Source organism: Eurosta solidaginis, chromosome 3 (assembly GCF_040869045.1).
Source record: "Eurosta solidaginis isolate ZX-2024a chromosome 3, ASM4086904v1, whole genome shotgun sequence".
Lineage (NCBI taxonomy): Eukaryota > Metazoa > Arthropoda > Insecta > Diptera > Tephritidae > Eurosta > Eurosta solidaginis.
The window spans coordinates 22305839-22322369 of NC_090321.1; positions in this window are offsets into that span (position 1 = coordinate 22305839).

Sequence of the window (16531 nt, forward strand, 5' to 3'; positions counted from 1 at the left end):
TGACTCTAGAATGTTTGTACGATATGGATATCAAACGAAAGGTGTTACTGAGCATTTTAAGAGGGAGTGGGCATTAGGTCTATAGGTGGACGCCTTTTCGAGATATCGCCATTAGGGTGGGCCAGGGGTGACTCTAGAATGTTTGTACGATATGGGTATCAAACGAAAGGTGTTACTGAGCATTTTAAGAGGGAGTGGGCATTAGGTCTATAGGTGGACGCCTTTTCGAGATATCGCCATTAGGGTGGGCCAGGGGTGACTCTAGAATGTTTGTACGATATGGGTATCAAACGAAAGGTGTTACTGAGCATTTTAAGAGGGAGTGGGCATTAGGTCTATAGGTGGACGCCTTTTCGAGATATCGCCATTAGGGTGGGCCAGGGGTGACTCTAGAATGTTTGTACGATATGGGTATCAAACGAAAGGTGTTACTGAGCATTTTAAGAGGGAGTGGACATTAGGTATATAGGTGGTCGCCTTTTCGAGATATCGCCATTAGGGTGGGCCAGGGGTGACTCTAGAATGTTTGTACGATATGGGTATCAAACGAAAGGTGTTACTGAGCATTTTAAGAGGGAGTGGGCATTAGGTCTATAGGTGGACGGCTTTTCGAGATATCGCCATTAGGGTGGGCCAGGGTGATTCTAGAATGTGTTTGTACGATATGGATATCAAATTAAAAGTATTAATGAGGGTTTTAAAAGCGAGTGGCCCTTAGATGTATATGTGAAGGCGTTCTCGCGATATCGACCAAAATGTGGACCAGGTGATCCAGAAAATCATCTGTCGGGTACTGCTAATTTATTTATATATGCAATACCACTAACAGTATTCCTGCCAAGATTCCAAGGGCTGTTGATTTCGCCTTGTAGAACTTTTTCATTTTCTTCTACTTAATATGGTAGGTGTCACACCCATTTTACAAAGTTTTTTCCAAAGTTATATTTTGCGTCAATAAACCAATCCAGTTACCATGTTTCATCCCTTTTTTCGTAGTTGGTATAGAATTATGGCATTTTTTTCATTTTTCGTAATTTTCGATATCGATAAAGTGGGCGTGGTTATGGTCGGATTTCGGCCATTTTTTATACCAAGATAAAGTGATTTCAGATAAGTACGTGGGCTAAGTTTAGTAAAGATATATCGGTTTTTGCTCAAGTTATTGTGTTAACGGCCGAGCGGAAGGACAGACGGTGGACTGTGTATAAAAACTGGGCGTGGCTTCCACCGATTTCGCCCATTTTCACAGAGAACAGTTACCGTCACAGAATCTATGCTCCTACCAAATTTGAGAAGGATTGGTAAATTTTTGTTCGACTTATGGCATTAAAAGTATTCTAGACAAACTAAATGAAAATGGGCGGAGCCACGCCCATTTTGAAATTTTCTTTTATTTTTGGATTTTGTTGCATCATATCATTACTGGAGTTGAATTTTGACTTAATTTACTTATATACAGTAAAGATATTAACTTTTTTGTTAAAATTTGAATTTAAAAAAAATTTTTTTTAAAAAGTGGGCGTGTTCTTCATCCAATTTTGCTAATTTTTATTTAGCACATATATAGTAATAGTAGTAACGTTCCTGCCAAATTTCATCATGATATCTTCAACGACTGCCAAATTACAGCTTGCAAAACTTTTAAATTACCTTCTTGTAAAAGTGGGCGATGCCACGCCCATTGTCCAAAATCTTACTAGTTTTCTATTCTGCGTCATAACTTCAACCCATCTACCAAGTTTCATCGCTTTAACCGCCTTTGGCAATGAATTATCGCATTTTTTCGGTTTTTCGAAATTTTCGATATCGAAAAAGTGGGCGTGGTTATAGTCCGATATCGTTCATTTTAAATAGCGATCTGAGATGAGTGCTCAGGAACCTACATACCAAATTTCATCAAGATATCTCAAAATTTACTCAAGTTATCGTGTTAACGGACGGACGGACGGACGGACGGACGGACGGACGGACGGACGGACGGACGGACGGACGGACATGGCTCAATCAAATTTTTTTTCGATCCTGATTATTTTGATATATGGAAGTCTATATCTATCTCGATTCCTTTATATATGTACAACCAACCGTTATCCAATCAAACTTAATATACTCTGTGAGCTCTGCTCAACTGAGTATAAAAACAGGCGCTTTCGATGTCAGCTTAACACGGACTTTCCATCACCCAATTCACCAAGTTATTAAAACAAAACAATAAAATAAAAGTTATATAATAAATTTATATGATACTTTTGCATACTTTTTTCAAAAAATTAATAATGAACAATGACTTCAATAAAATGACCGAAGGCGAAGATGTTTTCAAATTGTCCTCAAGTTGTTAAAAAGTCAAATTATCCAAAATAGGTGCCGATTTTTTTTTTAATTTTATATTGCGATTGGCTGGAAGAATAAGCGAAATCAGTGATGCATAATCCTTTAGTAGGTTCTAGGGGCATAAACACTACTTTGAAATGTTTCTTACCTCATACTTAAGTTGAGGATATATGTACGTATGAGAGGGGTTTGAAAAATCACTTGGGCTTACATTCAAACATCTCTTGCTTATTTGCAAAACTATACAATAGCGTCTGAAATGTTAATTTTGATTTTGACACTTCATCCTTCAACATCCAAGGCTCCCGGTTTAACATTTCCTAAAGTTGGCGGCCCTGTCCAAAACTAGTCCATTGGAGTGCATCACATTGATTATAGCCTATCAACTAAGTTTAAATATCACCTACACGTTACGGCTCCTTTTACAAATGTGAATACGTACTCACATATATTTACCAGGTGAGGGTTTGTCCTTCGCAAGAACACTCAAAGTGGTGACGCAAAAGCTTTCCCAAGACAGTCGAACTAATAACCGTGTGTGCTACTACCCTAACGTAGTGAGCAGTCGAACTGGTCTGAAAACTGGAGCTACGCGGTCATCCATAATGAGCTCTTATATCATAAGATCGGAAAACAGCAGCTAACATCTTTCAACTTAAAATCGGTGTACTTTCATTCTAAAATATCATTTTGATTTAATTAAGACTACTGAAATCAATGCTGTGAACACAAACGTCTGCAAGCTTTTGTTTACATTTTAAAAATTTTATCCAGGGTCCTTGTAAAATTTTAATTATGTAGATGCGCCGAGGATTATACGATTTCCATCCATGAGTTACACAATGACATCCACTTAGACTGCTTATGATTTCGAGGACGGCATCCTTGGCCGAATAGTCACTCCCTAACGTTTCAAGGTGTTTCTCTCTGGTGTAGCTCGGCAGCATAGCGCGACAAAAACATTCGTAAGAAATTCTTCGGAGCTACACCTAGAGCTTCTAGGAAAGTGACGTCGACGAAAGTATGAGTTCGAAGTCGCAGTCCTATAGCTTCTGTGCTGGCATATGGTGTGAGGGCCAGGAGGCGTGTTAGTGACTGCTTATGGACGGGCTTATTACTGTTTGCACATCTGGAATTGTAGCTCTTAAAAACAGCCGAAAAACTGGAGGCCTCGAGTGTTATGAGTATTAATAGACCATTAACAGCAGCCGTAAGTCGCCTTTGTGCGTGATCGCCAAGGAGCCACAAATGATTTGAAGAAATTTTGTTCGCGACAATTATTAGGAGTTAACCCCAGGTGAAACTACGCTTTGCACAAGATATACAGACAAAAGTGTGACCATTTTATGTATCTCTATTTCTTTTCACAGACGCAGCAGTACCAATTCCAAAGACCGGGGTTAGGTTCGAAGCCTCTCTAGAGTAAGTGAACGTGAGACAATCCCTCCGCAAGGAGCTACTCCTGAAAATGTTTCAATATCTGCGAGATTTTGAGGCAAAAACCCCGGATCTATCCGAAATGGCCAAAACGTTGATTTCCATAAAGATATACAGACAAAGGTGTGACCATTTTATGTATCTCTATTTCTTTTCAGCAGACGCAGCATTACCAATTCCAAATACCGGGGTTAGGTTCGAAGCCTCTCTAGAGTAAGTGAACGTGAGACAATCCATCCGCAAGGAGCTGCTATTTTTGAATGATCTGCGAGATTTTGAGGCAAAAACTCCGAATCTTTCCGAAATGGCCAAAGAGCCTGCGCCGCCGCCGCCGATAAAGTGATCGGCGTAAACCTCTACTACCTATCAAGTAAGGCTGACAGGGAGAATGGCTGTCACGAATGGTCAGAGAATTGTGTATTTTATATTGCAAACTTTGCTATAGCATATATAAGCTACGGATCGTGAGCAACTTTTTTTTATTTTTCAATTGTGTTTGCCCTTTTTGTTTTGTGTTGACAGTAGATGATTTACTTATCAATATTGAAGAAACAAGCAATGATTTTTGACGTTGCAGTTTTGCAATGATGTAGCAAATGCATAGCCATGTATTAGGTAAGTGTACTGTCAAAAATATGCTACGGAAGTTTACAATGTAATAATACTAGAGCATTAGCACGAAAACCTGAGCTATCTTATTATTTTATTCTTAATAGTTAAGCAGATATGTGGACCTTTCTCCATTTTCTGATTTTGGCTGCAGTTCAAATTTCGATAAAGCAAATTTGATTCAGCTTCAGTTAAATTTACTTCCGTAACATCCCTAATACGTAATTATGCACATGATAAAGACATATACTAGATATAACCGTTTCTGACATTATCGACTTTTTCCGCAATAAAAAAAGTTTAAAATTGATTTGTTAAATTACTATTTATTATTTTTTTATTTTCTTTGTTCTGAGCCTTGTGAATGCATACAAGTAAACAGCCTCGACCATCTGTTAAATCGCTGTTCGATTACTTAAATCATTTGCTCAGATGTGTTTTTCGAAAATGTTCGAAAAAGACTGGTGTGTTGCAAAATTTCCTCATCATCATCATCTTCCTCAACTCCTATTGGAGCTTAGGGCCTCGACCACCAACTTAAATCGTATTCTGTTAGGTGCGGTTCTCGTGATATCATTCCACGTATATCCTGCGTCTTCGAGTTCTTTATCCACAGTTCTTCCAGGTCGTCGGCTTCCTTGTGGATTCCATCGCAATGCTTGTCTGGCTATATTTACTGGAGGTCTTCTGAGAGTGTAACCCATCCACGACCATTTACGCTTGGTTATTTCTGTGGCAGCCTTAGGTTGATTTGTTCTAGACCATAAGTCGTCATTTGAAATTCTTTCCGGCCATCGAATTTACATATTTTGAAATGTTTGCTTAAAAGGCTGCTCTTATTTTCTGTATTAACTAGATTTTACAAATAAGTATTGCACATTCATACAAGTCTGATTTGCTACAGAAACATTTAAAACCAAAGTTGATTTGAAACTCAAATGGGAAGGTCATGGCAATTCAATTTATTTACCGCGAGCATACAAACATACCTGTCTTCCATTCTCTGAAGTCCCTTAATATGATATTTATATGCAAAAAAGTTTTCGTTAACTTTAATTTGGCAAGAGTGGAAAACTGTTTTTGCCTCATAATTGTCAAAAATTCCGATAAGTATATCCCTCGCTACTAACCGCCTTTCGAATAACTTCGCTGCTACATATATAAATATTTCGTATTCACCTCAATTCCCTTACATATAAACAATCAATTCATACTATGTAAGCAGTTGTAGGAACATGTACTTACACGTTAAATCACTTACAGTCCCACTCTTTCTCTCTATTTTCACACCATTCACTTTGATTAGACACGCTTCTAACCAGGTGCGCATTTAGACCTCATGGTTCATATGCCTTTTCAACGGCACGAAACCTCTGATTTTTGAATGTAAGTTTAAATTAACTAGAGTTTATTAAACTGGCCCCTACGGCCCATTTAGGCTAGGTTAAGATGAACAAAAACATAAATTTGAACTAAAATATTGGCCCTCAGCATCAAAATTTGCAGGGTTAAATTATAGTTAACTTTCCAAAGGTAAACAAGATTTCAATTTTTTGAACATATTTTTCAGTTTCCATGTCAAGGAGCCTTCGAGCCTATTATTACCGACCTAGTCAATACCTAAGTTCAGCCCTGCTGCTAACATCTTTGCGCGGCTCGGTTGCTATTGGCAATGTGGATATTTTACCGATTTACTTCAACATCAGTAATCGCATTATAGTAGGAGAGCTGGTAAGCATTTTTGAGCAGGTATTTGAGGCACAATGAAAATTATGTACAACGCTTTTTTAATGGTATTAAGTATAGAAATGCAGAACTGGCTAAGGGGTGGCGGGGCTGAGACTGCCGTGGAATTCAACAAAAAAAATTATTTTTGTATGTTAAAATGTTTTTGAGGCACTTTGAAAATTAAATATGTTAAAATTTAATATTTGAAAAATATAAAAAGAAATAAGCCAGATTATTAGGTTGGGTCTAAAACTTTGCTAGGTCAGTGCAAAATATTTTTTTTTTTAATTGAAACAAGTATGGACGGAACTGTCTTCGGCTGTGCCGAAAACTTCATACCTTTCATGATAATGAAATGGAATTTTTAATTTCGTCACGAATTCCACAATGGTAAGTCCTTAAAGGAAAATAGATAGAAGTACCATTAAGTATAACGAAATAATCAGGATGCAGTGCTGAGTCATGTCCGTCTGTCCGTCTGTCGGTTTGTATGCAAACTAGTCCCTCAATTTTTGAGATATCTTGATGAAATTTAGTGAGCGGGTGTATTTAGGTGTCCGATTAGACATTTTTTTTAAAAGTCTAATTATATCAAAAAATTGAATATCTTTACAGTATATAAGTAAATTATATCAACTTTCAACTCCAGTAATGATATGGTGCAACAAAATACAAAAATAAAAGAAAATTTAAAAATGGGCGTTGCTCCGCCCTTCTTCATTTAATTTGTCTAGAATACTTTTAATGTCATAAGCCGGTATCTCGAAACGGCGTCGACCTATGCAACTAAGGGCCACGACCTTTTAAAATACTCATTAACGCCTTTCATTTGATTCCCATATCGTACAAGCACATTCTAGAACCACCCCTGGTCCACCTTTATGGCGATATCCCGAAATGGCGTCCACCTATAGAACTATGACCCACTCAGTTTTAAAATACTCTTTATCACCTTCCATTTGATACACATTGTCATAGAAACACATTCCAGGGTTACCCTAGGTTTATTTTCCAACGTGGTGATTTTCCCTTATTTAGACTCCAAAACTCTCTCTCGGTTACACCCGAACTTAGCCTTCCTTACTTGTTTTTCTTTGATTTTTAAGGTTTTTTTCATGACCTACTTAAAAATTTTCATTTGATTTTAAAATTTTCATGTATACCCTGTCCGGCCCAAATTTGTCCGCTAAAAACTTTGGCGATAACAGATTTTTGAAAAAAAAAATATTTTTTGGGTTTTGAGGAGTGTTTTTTTAAGGGTTTCTTCAGAAACGTGCAAAAGTGTTGCCGATGAGAATGAATTTGTCTCATAGTTCCTATCCCACTTAAAATTATGCGATAAAAACGAAAAAAAAAATGATGAAAATCCTCTTACCTGAACAGTGGATTTTTATTATAAATATGTCCGATCTTGACGATTTTTTCAGACAACCATCTATGCCCAATACGTAAGCTTGTGGTAAAATTTGACGTTGCTAGCTTAAAACAAGTAAGGAAGGTTAAGTTCGGGTGTAACCGAACATTACATACTCAGTTGAGAGCTCTATGGTGACAACATAAGGGAAAATGAACCGAGGGAAACCTTGGAATGTGTTTGTATGACATGTGTATCAAACGAAAGGCATTAAAGAGTATTTTATGAGGGAGTGGGCCATAGTTCTATAGGTGGACGCCATTTAGGGATATAGCCATAAAGGTGGATCAGGGTTGACTCTAGAATGCGTTTGTATGTTATGGGTATCAAATGAAAGGTGTTAATGAATATTTTAAAAGGGAGTGGGCCTTAGCTCTATAGGTGGACGCCCTTTCGAGATATCGCCACAAAGTTGGACCAGGGGTGACCCTAGAATTTGTTTGTACAATATAGGCATCAAACGAATTGTGTTAATGAGTATTTTAAAATGGAGTGGGCCTTAGTTCTATAGGTGGACGCCGTTTCGAAATATCGCCATAAAGGTGGACCAGTGGTGACTCTAGAATGTGTTTGTACGATATGGGTATCAAATTAAAGGTATTAATGAGGGTTTTAAAAGGGAGTGGTGGTTGTTGTATAGGTGGTCGCCTTTTCGAGATATCGCCATAAAGGTGGGCCAGGGGTGACTCTAGAATGCGTTTGTACGATATGGGTATCAAATTAAAGGTATTAATCAGTGCTTTAAAAGGGAGTGGCCCTTAGCTGTATATGTGAAGGCGTTCTCGAGATATCGATGAAAATATGGCCCAGGGTGACCCAGAACATCATCTGTCGGGTACCGATAATTTATTTGCATATGTAATACCACGAACAGTATTCCGGCCAAGATTCCAGGGCTTTTGATTTCGCCCTGCAGGACTTTTTCATTTTCTTCTACTTAATATGGTAGGTGTCATACCCATTTCACAAAGTTTTTTCTAAAGTTATATTTTGCGCCAATAAACCAATCCAGTTAACATGTTTCATTTCTTTTTTCATATTTGGTATAGAATTATGGAATTTTTTTCATTTTTCGTAATTTTCAATATCGGAAAAGTGGGCGTGGTCATAGTCGGATTTCGGCCATTTTTAATACCAAAGTAAGGTGAGTTCAGATAAGTACGTAAACTAAGTTTAGTAAAGATATAACGATTTTTCCTCAAGTTATCGTGTTAGCGGCCATGCGGAAGGACAGACGGACGACTGTGTATAAAACCTGGGCGTGGCATCAACCGATTTCGCCCATTTTCACAGAAAACAGTTAGCCTCATAAAATCTATGCCCCTACCAAATTTCAAAAGCATTGGTTAATTTTTGTTCGACTTATGGCGTTAAAAGTATCCTAGACAAATTAAATGAAAAAGGGCGGAGCCACGCCCAATTTCAAATTTTCTTTTATTTTTGTATTTTGTTGCACCATTTCATTACTGGAGTTGAATGTTGACATAATTTACTTATATACTGTAAAGATATTAAATTTTTTTTTAAATTTTACTTTAAAAAATTTTTTTTTTAAAAGTGGGCGTGGTCCTTCTCCGATTTTGCTAATTTTTATTGAGCGTACATATAGTAATAGGAGTAACGTTCCTGCCAAATTTCATCATGATATCTTCAACGACTGCCCAATTACAGCTTGCAAATTTTTAAATTACCTTCTTTTAAAAGTGGGCGGTGCCACGCCCGTTGTCCAAAATTTTACTAATTTTCTATTCTGCGCCATAAGTTCAACCCATCTACCAAGTTTCGTCGCTTTAGCTGTCTTTTGTAATGAATTATCGCACTTTTTCTGTTTTTCGAAATTTTCGATATCGAAAAAGTGGGCGTGGTATAGTCCGATATCGTTCATTTTAAATAGCGATCTGAGATGAGTGCTCAGGAACCTACGTACCAAATTTCATCAAGATACCTCAAAATTTACTCAAGTTATCGTGTTAACGGACGGACGGACGGACGGACGGACATGGCTCAATCAAATTTTTTTTCGATCCTGATTATTTTGATATATGGAAGTCTATATCTATCTCGATTCCTTTATATATGTACAACCAACCGTTATCCAATCAAACTTAATATACTCTGTGAGCTCTGCTCAACTGAGTATAAACAAGTAAGGAAAGCTAAGTTCGGGTGTAACCGAACATTACATACTCAGTTGAGAGCTATGGAGACAAGATAAGGAAAATCACCATGTAGGAAAATGAACCTAGGGTAACCCTGGAATGTGGTTGTATGACATGTGTATCAAATGGAAGGTATTAAAGAGTATTTTAAGAGAGAGTAGGCCATAGTTCTATGGATGGAAGCCATTAGGGATATCGCCATAAAGGTGGACCAGGGCTGACTCTAGAATGTGTTTGTACGATATGGGTATCAAATGAAAGGTGATAATGAGTACTTTAAAAAGGAATGGGCTTTAGTTCTATAGGTGAACGCCTTTTCGAGAAATCGCCATAAAGGGGGACCAGGGGTGACTCTAGAATATGTTTGTACGATATGGGTATCAAATGAAAGCTGTTAATGAATATTTTGAAAAGCAGTGATCCTTAGTTCCATAGGTGGACGCCGTTTCGAGATATCGCCATAAAGGTGGACCAGGGGTGTCTCTAGTTGTACGATATGGGAATCAAATGAAAGGTGTTACTGAGCATTTTAAGAGGGAGTGGGCATTAGGTCTATAGGTGGACGCCTTTTCGAGATATCGCCATTAGGGTGGGAAAGGGGTGACTCTAGAATGTGTTTGTATGATATGGGTATCAAATGAAAGATGGTAATGAGTATTTTAAAAGGGAGTAATCCTTAGTTCTATAGGTGGACGGACGCCTTTTCGAGATATCGCCATAAAGGTGGACCAATGGTGACTCTAGAATGTTTGTACGATATGGGTATCAAACGAAAGGTGCTACTGAGCATTTTAAGAGGAAGTGGGCATGAGGTCTATAGGTGGACGCCTTTTCGAGGTATCGTCATTAGGGTGGGCCAGGGGTGACTCTAGAATGTGTTTGTACGATATGGGTATCAAACGAAAGGTGTTACTGATCGTTTTAAGATGGAGTGGGCATTAGGTCTATAGGTGGACACCTTTTCGAGATATCGCCATTAGGGTGAGCCAGGGGTGACTCTAGAATGTTTGTACGATATGGGTATCAAACGAAAGGTGTTACTGAGCATTTTAAGAGGGAGTGGGCATTAGGTCTATAGGTGGACGCCTTTTCGAGATATCGCCATTAGGGTGGGAAAGGGGTGACTCTAGAATGTTTTTGTACGATATGGGTATCAAATGAAAGTTGGTAATGAGTATTTTAAAAGGGAGTAATCCTTAGTTCCATAGGTGGACGCCTTTTCGAGATATCGCCATAAACGTGGACCAAGGGTGACTCTAGAATGTTTGTACGATATGGATATCAAACGAAAGGTGTTACTGAGCATTTTAAGAGGGAGTGGGCATTAGGTCTATAGGTGGACGCCTTTTCGAGATATCGCCATTAGGGTGGGCCAGGGGTGACTCTAGAATGTTTGTACGATATGGGTATCAAACGAAAGGTGTTACTGAGCATTTTAAGAGGGAGTGGGCATTAGGTCTATAGGTGGACGCCTTTTCGAGATATCGCCATTAGGGTGGGCCAGGGGTGACTCTAGAATGTTTGTACGATATGGGTATCAAACGAAAGGTGTTACTGAGCATTTTAAGAGGGAGTGGGCATTAGGTCTATAGGTGGACGCCTTTTCGAGATATCGCCATTAGGGTGGGCCAGGGGTGACTCTAGAATGTTTGTACGATATGGGTATCAAACGAAAGGTGTTACTGAGCATTTTAAGAGGGAGTGGACATTAGGTATATAGGTGGTCGCCTTTTCGAGATATCGCCATTAGGGTGGGCCAGGGGTGACTCTAGAATGTTTGTACGATATGGGTATCAAACGAAAGGTGTTACTGAGCATTTTAAGAGGGAGTGGGCATTAGGTCTATAGGTGGACGGCTTTTCGAGATATCGCCATTAGGGTGGGCCAGGGTGATTCTAGAATGTGTTTGTACGATATGGATATCAAATTAAAAGTATTAATGAGGGTTTTAAAAGCGAGTGGCCCTTAGATGTATATGTGAAGGCGTTCTCGCGATATCGACCAAAATGTGGACCAGGTGATCCAGAAAATCATCTGTCGGGTACTGCTAATTTATTTATATATGCAATACCACTAACAGTATTCCTGCCAAGATTCCAAGGGCTGTTGATTTCGCCTTGTAGAACTTTTTCATTTTCTTCTACTTAATATGGTAGGTGTCACACCCATTTTACAAAGTTTTTTCCAAAGTTATATTTTGCGTCAATAAACCAATCCAGTTACCATGTTTCATCCCTTTTTTCGTAGTTGGTATAGAATTATGGCATTTTTTTCATTTTTCGTAATTTTCGATATCGATAAAGTGGGCGTGGTTATGGTCGGATTTCGGCCATTTTTTATACCAAGATAAAGTGATTTCAGATAAGTACGTGGGCTAAGTTTAGTAAAGATATATCGGTTTTTGCTCAAGTTATTGTGTTAACGGCCGAGCGGAAGGACAGACGGTGGACTGTGTATAAAAACTGGGCGTGGCTTCCACCGATTTCGCCCATTTTCACAGAGAACAGTTACCGTCACAGAATCTATGCTCCTACCAAATTTGAGAAGGATTGGTAAATTTTTGTTCGACTTATGGCATTAAAAGTATTCTAGACAAACTAAATGAAAATGGGCGGAGCCACGCCCATTTTGAAATTTTCTTTTATTTTTGGATTTTGTTGCATCATATCATTACTGGAGTTGAATTTTGACTTAATTTACTTATATACAGTAAAGATATTAACTTTTTTGTTAAAATTTGAATTTAAAAAAAATTTTTTTTAAAAAGTGGGCGTGTTCTTCATCCAATTTTGCTAATTTTTATTTAGCACATATATAGTAATAGTAGTAACGTTCCTGCCAAATTTCATCATGATATCTTCAACGACTGCCAAATTACAGCTTGCAAAACTTTTAAATTACCTTCTTGTAAAAGTGGGCGATGCCACGCCCATTGTCCAAAATCTTACTAGTTTTCTATTCTGCGTCATAACTTCAACCCATCTACCAAGTTTCATCGCTTTAACCGCCTTTGGCAATGAATTATCGCATTTTTTCGGTTTTTCGAAATTTTCGATATCGAAAAAGTGGGCGTGGTTATAGTCCGATATCGTTCATTTTAAATAGCGATCTGAGATGAGTGCTCAGGAACCTACATACCAAATTTCATCAAGATATCTCAAAATTTACTCAAGTTATCGTGTTAACGGACGGACGGACGGACGGACGGACGGACGGACGGACGGACGGACGGACGGACGGACGGACATGGCTCAATCAAATTTTTTTTCGATCCTGATTATTTTGATATATGGAAGTCTATATCTATCTCGATTCCTTTATATATGTACAACCAACCGTTATCCAATCAAACTTAATATACTCTGTGAGCTCTGCTCAACTGAGTATAATGAGGCAGAAATGGCGAAAATCCTCTTAAGGCTTGGTTTCCTCCAAAAGCGGTACCACTATGTTACGACCGCTAAAGAGCGGCCGGTATAATCACCGTTTCTAGCGGCAACGCTTTGTTGGGAACTACGAACTGTTACGGCAGACGAGTTACAAAAGTTATTTTTGCATTTTTTTTTTAGTTTTTTTATAATTTTTCTTTTACAAAACTCATAAGAAAAGATTTCAATTCAAAAATGTTGTTTATTTTATAAATAATTTTAAATATTTGACAAAATATTCACCGCTTTGACAATAGCGGTGGGAAAAAACGGTGATGAACGCGTTTCTACAGTCATGACGGAAGGGTTGTTTTATGCCCGGCCGCTATATTACGTTACGGTGAACTTCACCGTCTTCTTAGTTTCCACATAATTACTTTTACATTGCAATATTTTTGACAACGTACTCTACCGCTATGTAACGGCCGCTATATAGAGGCACCGCTTTCGAGGAAACCAAGCCTTTATTGAACAATAGATTGTATGGGAGGTATATGCTATAGTAGTCCGATCCGGTCGATTCTGACAAATGTCAAATCCCCCATCAAAATATGCCTGCTTACCAAATTTCATCAAGATATCTCAAAAATTGAGGGACTAGTTTGCGTTCAAACAAACGGACAGACGGACGGCCTGACTGACAGACAGAACTAAATCAACTTAGCTCGTCCCCAGATCATTTTGGTATACTTATTGGTGGGTCTAACGGAAACATATACATAAAAAATGATTTGGAGCCTTGAAAATGAAAAAAATCGATTTCGACCAAAACAAGTCCCAGACACCAAAAAAAAATTTTTTTTTAAATTGTTATTGCCAACGATTTTATCGCATAATTTTAAGTGGGATAGGAACTATGAGACAAATTCGTTTTCATCGGCAACACTTTTGCACGTTTCTGAAGAAACCCTTAAAAAAATGGCGAAAAAATAAATTTTTTAACCAAAACACTCCTCAAAACCCAAAAAATATATTTTTTTTTTTTTTCAAAAAAGTGTTATCGCCAAAGTTTTTAGCGGACAATTTTGAGTCGGACATGGTATAAATGAAAATTGTAAAATCAAATGAAAATTGTTTAAGTAGGTCATGAAAAAACCATAAAAATCAAAGAAAAAAAGTCAAAAAACTCAAATTTTGCAGGCTCGAAAATTATTTTTTTGGGTATGCTTAGTGGAACCTTTTTTCCTGAGCCCAAAACCTATCGAAAAATCGATGGCGCGATATGGGTTAACTTTCGGCCATGCAAATCAACCTAACTTACTATACAGCAATACAAACAATAATCATTACAAAAAATTATTGTTCTGGCCTTGAGCTCGTTTGGATAGGCCGATAAAACAAAAACAATTGATAATTTATTTAATTTTATTTTACGTTATTTTATTTTATTTTATGTTATTTTTACTTTAATTACTTTTTCGTTTTATTATTATTATTTTTTATTTTTTCATTTTATTCCATATTTTTTTATTTTGTTTTATTTTATTTTGATTTATTTTGTTTTCTTTTTTTATTGTTTTTTTTGTTTTATTATTGATATTGTATGAAGTCTCACTAATTACATACATAGGTATTTTTTTTTTTTTATTTTATATTATTTTATTTCATTTCATTTAACTTCATTATTTTTTATCTTTTTTATTCTGATTTATTTTGCTTTATTTTATTTTTTATTTTTTTTTTTTAGCATCCAAAATATTTTGCCCACTGTATACATAGAATACATCTAACAAATTTTTGGTTTTTTAAAAATAATTCATAATTAATTAAACTTAATTTTTTATTATAATTTATTTTATTTTCTTTTATTTTATTTTACTTTATTTTAATTTTTTTATTTTTTTTTATTTTTTTTCCGTTTATTTATTTATTTTTTCTTTTGTTCCATATTTCTTTATCTCTTTTTATTTTATTTTAATTTATTCTATTTTGTTTTTTATTTAAAATTTTCTCCTTGTTGGCGGCCACCGTGGTGTGATGGTAGCGTGCTCCGCCTACCACACCGTATGCCCTGCGTTCGCACCCCGGGCAAAGCAACATCAAAATTTTAGAAATAATGTTTTTCAATTAGAAGACAATTTTTCTAAGCGGGGTTGCCCCACGGCAGTGTTTAGCAAGCGCTCCGGGTGTATTTCTGCCATGAAAAGCTCTCAGTGAAAACTCATCTGCCTTGCAGATGCCGTTCGGAGTCGGCATAAAACATATAGGTCTCGTCCGGCCAATTTGTAGGGAAAATCAAGAGGAGCACGACGCAAATTGGAAGAGAAGCTCGGCCTTAGATCTCTTCGGAGGTTATCGCGCCTTACATTTATTTTTATTTTTTTTTTTTGTAGTTACATTGGTTTGGTTTTACAGTTTTTGGTAAGATTTTCTATAAATAACTACATACATATATATCAGGTTTTTAAATTTATATAATTCATCGTAGATTATTGTATGCTTAAGAATTATATAACTGTAGACGTTGTCGATAAAATAACAGCCTTCTGTATCGCTCCTCGCTTTTCGGTGAGTTGAAGGATCTCAAGGCTACAGTTTTGTGATTTTATTTTATTTTATTTTTATTGTACTTTATTTAATATAACTTTATATTATCTTATTTTAACTTTTATTATTTCACTTTATTTTATTATTTTTTTTTTTATTTTACTTTATTTTAATTTAACTAAATTTTTTTTTTATTTTATTTAATTTTTTCATTATTTTATTTGATTTTATTTAATTTTATTTGAGTTTACTTTATTCCATTTTTCCATTTTTTTTTTTTTTTTTTTTTTTGTTTTATATAATTTTATTAAATTTTTCTTTATTATATGTTTTTATTTATTTTTTTTTTTTATTTCATTTTATTATTTTTATTTTATACATAATTTATATTAATTTTCTTTAATCTTTTTTCTTTTTTTTTTGTTTTATTTTCTTTTGCCTTTATGTTGTTTGATTTTATTTGAATAAATTTTATTAAAATTTTTTTATTTTATTTTATTTCATTTGAGTTTATATGCACAAAAACTCTAGATTTCAACTCGATTTATAATCCTTTCCTTTGACGTGAGCCAGCTGCCGTTTAATACTTCCTACTTTTACTTTTACTCATACTCTCTATTGTCATAAAGTTGTTGCATTTTCCTCTTCAAACAGCTTTGTTTGTTCTTACTCCACTGCTGTATGCAAATTTTTTTATTGTTGTTGCATAATAATATAATTCTTTGCACTTCGTGAGTTTGCGCCGTCTGTGCATTTCCAGTTCTTTTGCATCGGTAATTCATTTCTTTTATTATACATGCATTTTCACCTTTTACGGCTCACTTTTCTTTTCCGTTTCCGTTTTGCATTAGGATTGGTAGCTTTGTTTGTACATAACAGCAAAAAAAATAATGAATTTAAAAAGATGTAGATTTGCATGGGCATCTATGTATGTA